This window comes from Triticum dicoccoides, chromosome 4A (genome assembly GCF_002162155.2).
Source record: "Triticum dicoccoides isolate Atlit2015 ecotype Zavitan chromosome 4A, WEW_v2.0, whole genome shotgun sequence".
NCBI classification, from domain to species: Eukaryota; Viridiplantae; Streptophyta; class Magnoliopsida; order Poales; family Poaceae; genus Triticum; species Triticum dicoccoides.
The window spans coordinates 449,941,557-449,951,136 of NC_041386.1; the positions used below are offsets into that span (position 1 = coordinate 449,941,557).

Genomic DNA, 9,580 nt, shown 5'->3' on the forward strand with positions numbered 1-9,580 from the left:
ACTATAGAGGTACAATGGCTAGTATATGTGTGGAGGAGGAGAGAGGCCTACCTCATGTATTAAGGGAGATCGATCTACCTCATGTATTACGGGAGATCGATCAGCATCCATGCATATGTGTAGGAGAGGAATAAGGTTGGGAGAGAGACAGAGCTAGAGTGTTGGAGGGGGTGGTAGTGGAGTTGCTTCTAACAAATGGTGGGATAGGCTTGCTAGACAACCAGAGGGCACGCCTGCAATATCAATAAGAGATGGGATCGCTGCCTGTCTGTCCACATGCGTGTGAGAGACGGGTCAGGAGGCATGCACGAATGATGAGGGGGGCGATATGGATGTGGTAAGCAAACATAACTACATAGGAAAATCAATCGTCCTTTGTCAGAGAAAGGAGAGAGATAACTTGTGAGGTACGTCGATCGATGGGGGGGAATAGTTAAAGTCGACCTAGGTATATGTTGGGAGATCGATTGGTATACATGCATGTGTGTGTTAGAAGCAAATGAGGCACGAGGAGAAGGATAGAGAGAGGGATGCATCTAGGAGGTGGTGCGAGAGTCATACTATATCGAGGGGGAGAAGTGTGCGAGTACGAGATCGATGAAAAGAGTGGTGGGAGTGAGGCATGGACGGTGATAAGAGAAGAGGGCAAGATTGTGTTTTGTGCTAGGCACACCTGGCTAGAGAGGCATATCGATCGATGTGTGTCGTAAAGAAGGAGCTGGGGGGCCTACACACACGGTGGGTGAACGACCTAAACTGAAAAGACGAATTTGCGCGATGGAGCTAGAGAATGCTGAGGGAGGGTTAGAGGGATGCGGGCGTCGGCATGCATGAGAGAAAGCTAGCGCTAGCTAGCTACAAAAATAAGAGGATTGTGTGGGTGTAAAATACGAATAGAGGATCACACTTCTCTACCTACTAATAAACCAGCGATCGCTTCCGGTCGTACGTCATGGGCATTTTTGCATAAAAGTCCCTCTGTTTCTTAGAATTCAACCCGCAATCCCTTTTTAACTAACTACCAGAGAAAACGTTTCATTCTTGCAAAAGAGTCCCTGTAGTTTGTCGTATTCCACCCGCCATCCAATCAGATTTGCAATGAAAAAACAGACACAACCACACGCACAAGCTCGCCTCCTCTCCCTCTCGCCCATGAAGTCCTCGCCGCCGCCACCACCCATGCCGGTTGCTTCCGGCGAGCTCCGGTGCCGCGCAGCACGCCCCCGAAGTCCCAATGGTCCGCGCCTCCCACCCCTCCGTCCAAATTCTCCGCTCCCGGCCTCTACCACCCGCTTGCAACCCCACCCCCGTGGCTAGGGTTTCTGGCAAGGGTTCGCCGGTGTGTCTCCGGCGGCCCTAGGTTCGTCCCTCCCTCTATCTTGGCCGGGATATCCCACCTCTACACCTCACCTTCTCTTCATATCCTCTGCTGCAGATGCAGATGTAGCACACCATGGGAGTTTCCCATCCACCACGGTGGCAGCTTCTTCACGGAGATGTGATGCAAAAGAAGCACAATAGTTCGGTGATGATTAGCATTGTTTTTTCCCAGTTGAGAATTTGAGGTTGTGTGTGTACACTGTCAACAGTATTTCCAGAAACAAAATAATCGTGTACATCCTTGTTTGGGGAAAGGTGGGCTCTATAAGCATGGACATTAATCTTCACTTTTTGTGCTATATAAGCATGGACATTAGGTAGTCAATTTAGCCACATATAGAATTCTTTAGAGTATTACAATTAAATGGTTGACACAAGGTTCAGTAGGAATTTGTTACAGTATTACATTTAAATGGCTGACACAAGGTTCAACCAGATATAACATGTCACATATCATTTTAGTTGTAATTATTCAAATGGCTGACACAAGTTTCAGTAGGAATAACATTATGGTGTTCCAAATATGCAGCGACATGACTAAAGGTCAAATTTCTAAAGTGTTTGTCATGCTTGCAGAAACAACATAGATCTTTTCACATTTTCTGGATTTATTCATGCCCGTGGAGTTTTTGTGCCCATCATATGTAGATCTTTTATTGGTAAGTTTGGATGTTGTAGACTGATCCGCTTTGGTAAGTCATGTTTGCCTGCAGGGTGATGACGTTTATGCATCTAGGGAACCATGGAGATTTTACCATGTGATATTTCCTCAAGCAAACTAAGTTATTTTGCAATTTGCTGCTCAAGTTGTGGCTCTTCTGCAGGTATGTCATTGTGGTCCTTTCCACTATATTTATTTGACGTATATGCTTCCAGACAATAACTTAGGTTTTGTACTACATGGTAAATGAAATGAAATTTCTAATATGCTAGAACGTACAATGGTAATTGTTAGTTTCATTAGTATTTCTCGGCAAACCCTTGTTCTTTCTTGGTCTGCTGAAAATAATTGTTATCAGTTTTTCTTTACATTGTCTATAGAGAAAGTGATGTTTTTAAGAGATATTTCTGTAACATGAGCAATGGTGCTTACTTCTTATATCCCATATATTGTTGAATTATGTGCTTATGAGGAAAAACGGTCATGGCGGTCCTGCACAAGTGGATGAATGACTGGAAGGGGCGGCACCACGACGGTTAAGGTGGTTTATACCCAGCCAGGGAGGACGACCCCCTGCAATGGGCACGGAAAAATGTTGCAGCAGCGAACGAGGAGGCGGAGATGCGCAAAGCAGAGTAGGAAAAACGTGCTCTGGTCCTCCTCCAAGCCCGTCGGTGACTCCCTAACATGGTACGAGATTGTTACCCCCTGCCGCGTCATCATTACTTGAAGTACAAGGAACCTGACAACAGTGTGAGTGCATTATTTCTGTTATATCTATAGTGCTTCTCTGTCTTTGATCATACATATGCAACAGCCAGATAATCTTAAGAAAAGGGCAGGAGAACTGCCTATTCATGAAGCTGAGATTGGTTAAAATTTATAGTGCGTCTCTGAATTTAAAGGAACAAGGCCTATAACCCAACAAGCCAAAGAAACTACTTGTCCTCAATTGCTCTGCTTGCCTACATAATAATAGGCCCTAAAGTTAATCTCTTGCCAAGCTAAATGACCAACATGTTCACCTGGAGACCTCCCTGTAAATGACTGTATCAACTAGACAGCAGAACAAGGAAGTAGGAAGAAGGCAATAAGCAATTCATATGGATTATCCCTGAATGTTATCCTGGAGTCTGATGTACATAATTTTTTTATTGCTTAATTAAATGGCAGAGCTCCGGCCTTTTTCTGCCAAAAAAGACATGGCCATTCCCTTGAGTAGTTGCATAAAAAACATGGACAAACATGAGAGAAGAAAATAGAAAATATTGTTAAGCTTTGTTTGTTATTAGTTGCATAATGAAGATTGAAATTTGATAGTTCGCTTCCTCTCAATGTCTCCATCTTACTATCTTTGTTTGCAAAGTTAAATAAACCTGTGTCACTTTGAGGCTACAATTAGTGACGATGCCTGACCTACATGATTAGCATACAAAATAAGAAAATGGAATGGTTTGTTACCCTTTTGATTTCTCTGTGGATCAATGGTTACTTTGCATTCAATTTGGACCCATTAAAAAATCATTTTGCAAAATACCATGTGGGATAACTTAGCTGTTGAAAATTTGCATGCATATGATTTTTAGTAGAGTTATACAAGTTGTTACATAAATGTTAATTGCCATTTAGATGTAACCAATCACGAGGACTAGGATGTTGAGGAAGATGGTGAATGGGCAGCTCCAACCATATGCAAAAGGAACAATTTCAAATCCTAAGTGCAAGGACCATGTACGCAAAAGGTATAACTGCAATTGTACGACTAGAATGGTAACTGTTCTAGACAAGCGAACACAAACATTGTTGAAGTTGCACGTATGTGTAAATTTTTGTGTTGGGAAAACATTCAGATTGGAGGTGAACGAGGATGACTCAAGCATTACAAAGAACAGTTGGTAAACAATGTACCGGTATCAGCTGACCTTATGTATATTGCGGTGTCAGTGCCATACTTCTGTACATAAAACGATGGAACCGGCATCAATCACGTGAACGGGCATGTTGATTTAGTTTTCCTGTCTACGTGCCTTGAGCATTTCTTCCTCTATACCAGGCAATGATTGAGGATTCACGGATATATTGAGATCAACTTTTCGATGCAATTTGGATGATCAAATCACACCACTATCTGAGCATATATAAGATGTTCGCATAGTAAGTTTTAATGTATGATTGTTTTCATATACCCTTTTACTTTTTAATCCAGTTCAGGTGAAAAATATTGTTTAGATGATTGTGAAAATGCAGGCTACATTTTTAAATGTTCATAAGGTTTGTGAACATACAATTTACTACATGAAGGATGTGCCTGGCTTCCATGTTGAAGTAGTAGGACTATTTCCACATATGCGAGAGAAGAACTATGATCGGGTAAACTGAACCGCACTGGTGCTAATTTTATCCTTTGTTTATTGTATCCAAAATATGAATTCTGTTGGTTGCATCATTTCTTTTGACAGAATCATTCTCGTGTAATTTGTGCAGAGGTACTATGTATGCTTGATCCAATTTAGACATCAACAATTATGTATCTAAAAGCTGGAGTGCTCCTTGAACATTGTACTGTATATATGATTGAAATGAGTTGCATGTTGTCGGTGACGGCGAGTTGAACCAATGGAAGTGGTTGTAATGGTAAGATAGAGAAGATGGCCGTGGGAGAAAAAGAGGACGGCAGTAATGGTAAAGAAGAGAAGATCATTGATGTAAAAGGAGGACATGTGTTGGACCTAGCATGTCTAAATACAAGCATGTGGTCATAAGTATTTTCTTTTCCTTACAAACGAGAGTTGGTTATTTGGCTTCACAACCTCCATATTTCAATTTGGCATGCAACGACATGTACATGCATGTTTTGTCCTCAGGTGAAGACTTTAATTGGTTAGTCTATTAGTCTATTTTTTCAAACGGAGGCAAAAGATTTGCCTCATTCATTAAATAAGAGAGAAGATTTTTAGAGTGTTACAAATGACCCACATGCCCGGCATGGCAACTACTCGCGCACAAGAATACACCCCAGTTTTTTAGCTCCCGCGAGAACCCAAAGCTTGATGTTGTTGATGATAGCACGGAGAAGGACCAGAGGCGGCGCGCTCTTGCGTCGGAAGACCCAAGCATTACGCTCATTCCAGATTGTCCAAGAGACAAGCATTGTAAGCGAGGCCAAGGCTCGTCGGTTTGGGTTTTGCAAGTAGGTTCGCTTTTCCCACCATTCCAAAACGGATCCATCCAAGTGCCAAGAGGAGGTGTCGATGTGCGCTAGACCGAATTCAAGGATGACCGAGTTCCATAGCCTTATGGTGTAGCGGCATTTGTAGAAGAGGTGTGCACCCGTCTCTCCAACATGTTTGCAAAGCGGGCAAAGTCCACAGTTTTGCCAACCGCGCCGCTCCAATCTGTCGGCTGTCCAAATCCGAGCGTCTATTGGTATGTGTGTGGATGAAGAATGGCCATTACCCTTGCTTAGGAGCATATTTTTTTTGTGGGAGGCACGTGTGGGTTGGGAATTGAGGATTGGGTGAGAGATTGATAGATTATTTATATGTATATATGTCATGTGAACTATATTTATGTTCCCGTGGCAACACACGGGCACCTTACTAGTCATTATAAAAAGCGAATTCAGATATTTGAAGAATTTATCATAGTGTTTTAAACCGACGCATGTGTGAATATATATAACGATGATACACATGGTGTGGTTATGAACATGTTATACTACATATAATGTATTTTATCTCTACTCTTATAAAAAAACGGAGTTGTTGATGATGGTGCCATCCTGTAATATAGGCTGTCTGATTTATATCTGAAGGATAGGAAGGAAACTATGGCAATTTTGAAAAAAGATACCCACACCGCTCTCCATATTTGCAAATTAGGCCTCCCCTTGATCATGTTGATGTTTTGTGGAACACATGGGCATCTTGCTAGTACTACGTATAACATATAGAACATTGATCATAATTTGGGCTAATGTGTGGCTTTTGCAGCTCAGGTCTAAATACTTGTCATAATGTAGGGGGCGGGGCACTATACTATGTGTGATAAACACGGTGTACACATATGGAACATGGTTTAGATTATGAATATATAGTTAGTACATCAAATGTAAAATTATTTGGAATCAACATCAAGTGTATTCAAAAAATAGAATTCGAGTTCTTGTATTACACATAGTTCATATCTATCTCTATAGTAATCATGTGGTGTGTTATTAAGGTAATACATGAATGATGGTTGAAGTTGGCAACAATCATGATTGTATATTGTTTTTGAAATAGAGAAACGAATTCAAATTCAGTTTGAATTGCAGCGGTAGTATAGACATTTGGAATGCACTAAAATGTTGGTATGAGTAGGTTACATGCATTATATAGCAAGCAAAAAAACTTAATTGGACATAACATGGATTCATACTACCGAATAGCAGTTAATTGCACTAAATTGTTGGTATGAGTAGCTTTAAATAGCATTTTTATAGTAAAACGGGGCAAGACTATCTCTTTGTGTGGTGTGAATAGTTTTATTTTTTTTCGTTTTCTTTTTGGTTGAGGGAAGTGTGAATTGATTTGGTACGTACAAGTACAATATTACACGTTAGGCTTGTCCCTAAAATTCAACCCGCGCCTTGTTATATCCCGAAAATTCAGATATCGTGCTCCCAAAACTGGCGCCTTCACAACCCGAGCCTTGCTATCCCGAAATTACAACGCGCACGAAAACTCCCTCCAGCTGCCAAATCCCGACATGCGAAATCCCCCTTCTAACCCTGAGCCGAAAGGGCCGCTAGTTCAAATTGGTGCGGGGTACTTTTGTAACACACCCTACATTTTGGACAAGCGCGTCCCTAAGTCATGGTTCACCCCCTCCCATCGCCTCCTTTTTGCCATTCAAAATCCCAGGCCGCCATAACCTCTCCGCTCTAGCCGCGAAACCCCACCCTCCTCCGTCCGCCACCTCACCGCTGCCCAGCCAGAGCCTCTTCCCTGACGACGTCGTCCACCGCAACAGCTCGATGTCCCTCATCCACCTCCCCGGATGAGGATCAGTCGTCCATCTCGTTGTCCCGCTGGTTCAGCCGCCCCGTCCTCCACCTCCAAGGAGCTACTCCGACGATTGCCTTGTCTATCGCGGTTGCTCCATCCCCCACAGCGCCGCCTTAACCTGCTCCACCGGAACCGCAACATCCTCACCGACTCCGCGGACGAAGCCGAGGCCTACTCGGCGCCACCAAAGAGGTTGTACACTCATCGCATCGCACCTTCTCCTTAGCTCGACCTCCCGGCGCCGACGATGCTCCATCCCGCACCCCAATGGAGTGGCTACCTTGAAGCCGGCGCCGCGGGCGACATCTCCACAGCAGCTCTCCCCCAGTGTGAGGGCCCTTCGGCGGCGGTGTCCATACCAGCCGGATCTGCTGCTGCTGCTCTGGCTCTCGCTCGCTCGCTCGCGCTACTGCTGCTCCGGCTCTCGCTCGATCACTCGCTCGCCCAGCTGCTGCTGCTCCGGCTCTTGCTCGCTCGCTCGCGTTGCTGCTGCTGTTCTCCCCCTCGTTCGTGCTGCTGCTCTGCTCCGTTTAGCTACACTTCAGTCGACTGAATTGACTTTTGGGTCAGTCGATTTTCAGGGGGTGGGGGGCTCGCTGGAGTTAAGGAAGAAGCACCCGCAGCGGGGACGGGGGCTTGCCGGAGAGGTACCCCACTATCTATCTTAGGGTTCAGGGTGGGGCGGGGGGCCTATAGGGCTGGCCGGGGCGGCGGCAGACCGGCGGTGGCGAGTTGTTTCGGGGCGGCAGGCGGCGCTGGGGCCGGCGGTTCGGCCGGTGGTGGCTGGTGGCTTAGGGGTGTAGGTTGAAGATGAACTGCATGCCCTCCCTAAACTACATGTCAAGTGCCTCTCTGCTACCATTGTGTTCAGTTTCGACAGTAATATTCAGATTCCACAGTAAATTTCAGTTTCGATAGTTAAGTTTAGAGTCAACAGTTTTTACATCATCTGTTGTAGTCAGGTGGTTTCTGGTGATGTAAATTTTACATCTATTTTACATCATCTACTGGAGATGCTATTAGAATCCCACTTGAGATTGACGATGTTTGTCTTGTCCTGCTTCAGCCTTGACGTCTTAGGGCTCACCGGGGCTGCTCCAACGATAGAACGATCCATCACAACAGAGCAGTGCCCTAGACACCATCAACAGATTCCTCAGATCTTCCTCCACACCTCCGACAGCCACCTCTGCCTCAACTGCTTCAGTGACCAACCCAATGATGCTTAGGTCGACACGGCTACGGCAAAGAGGTTGTACACTTGTTGCATCACTTATTACTATACATTCATGTCGATCCATTAGGGCTACTTTGGTTCAACGGAAAAACATAGCAATAGGGAACTTTCCAATGGCACTCTACTATTTAATTATTCATGCATTTTGTTGAAAGGAATGAAGCAAAACATCCACCTGGACCTACTTTTCAAAATCCTATGCATGAAAACAAGACCAAGTGCATTAGTGGCAGAATAACATTCTAACTATACATGCTTTCATATGGTTTCACTTTATTTTGGCCATGTTTCTTTCCATTCCTCTGCTCTTCCAATTCCTGTAAACCAAACACTCAAGTTGACAGAAATCCTATGTTTACAAATGTTTTGTTTACCATGTGCATTCCTATTCTATTCCGGTGTTTTTCCTATCCCTGCATTTTTAGAATCATGCAAGCCAAATGAGCCCTTACAGAATTACTTCAGTTACAGGTATGTGTCGAAGGGAACTTTGTGTGGTTTTTCCTGCTCCTGCCGCGACGTCGTCCACCTCAACAGAGCTGCTCCATCGACAGAAACATCCACCAAACCAGACATCACGACTCCTGACCGTGTTTCGCCGCCTCAGATCTCCTTCCCTGTCACCAGCACCCACTGCAATGGCATCACCATCATCGAATCAGCAGATGAACCTAAGGAATACACGGGTCCAGAAGAGAGGTCGCACTCTTTTGTTTCTGCTTATGTTATGCATTGCTTAAAATTACCTGCTACTTTATCGTCCTGTTCACCTCTTGGACTCCAAGCCAGGTCCAAATTAATGTTCAAACTTGAGTTCTAAATTAGTTGTGAGGCACATATCGAGGAAGCAATGAATAGTATCTCTGTCTAATATCTGGTTCACCTAGGGTATGCTTATGTTGTTCATCTTGGGTGGGAAACAAATAGTAAAGCAATCATTATCTGTCTTTTTATTAAATTAAAGCAATCATCATCCTACTATCATTATTTTTGGATCCATCCACTGGTTGTTACCATCACTCTAAATTTCTGCATGCTTTCCTTACATAATCTCACCATATTTTTTTCGTATGCATGTCAGATATTGTACACAGTCATGCTGAACATGTAGAGAAAAAGAGAAGAGTTTTGCGCGGCAATACAATGTCATGCAGACATCGCTCCATGGTGGGTTCAATGGCAAACCCTCCCCACCCCTCTCCAGATTGTAATCCAGGGGAAGATATCTGTTCTAAGGCGGATTCAGACACCGCT

The 9,580-nt window shown here is 44.1% G+C and overlaps 1 long non-coding RNA gene across 4 annotated transcripts; it reads left to right on the forward strand.

Annotated features, from left to right (window-relative positions):
* Positions 1-1,877: 1,877 nt before the first annotated feature.
* LOC119288957 lies at positions 1,878-4,881 on the forward strand. 4 transcript variants are annotated; one of them, XR_005141373.1, is made up of 5 exons: positions 1,878-2,794; positions 3,671-3,783; positions 4,095-4,195; positions 4,289-4,411; positions 4,526-4,881. It is a non-coding gene; the product is annotated as an uncharacterized LOC119288957 (long non-coding RNA). The 4 variants fall into 4 exon arrangements; XR_005141372.1 differs by having other exon boundaries at positions 3,671-4,195; positions 4,271-4,411; XR_005141371.1 differs by having other exon boundaries at positions 3,671-4,195.
* Positions 4,882-9,580: the final 4,699 nt, after the last annotated feature.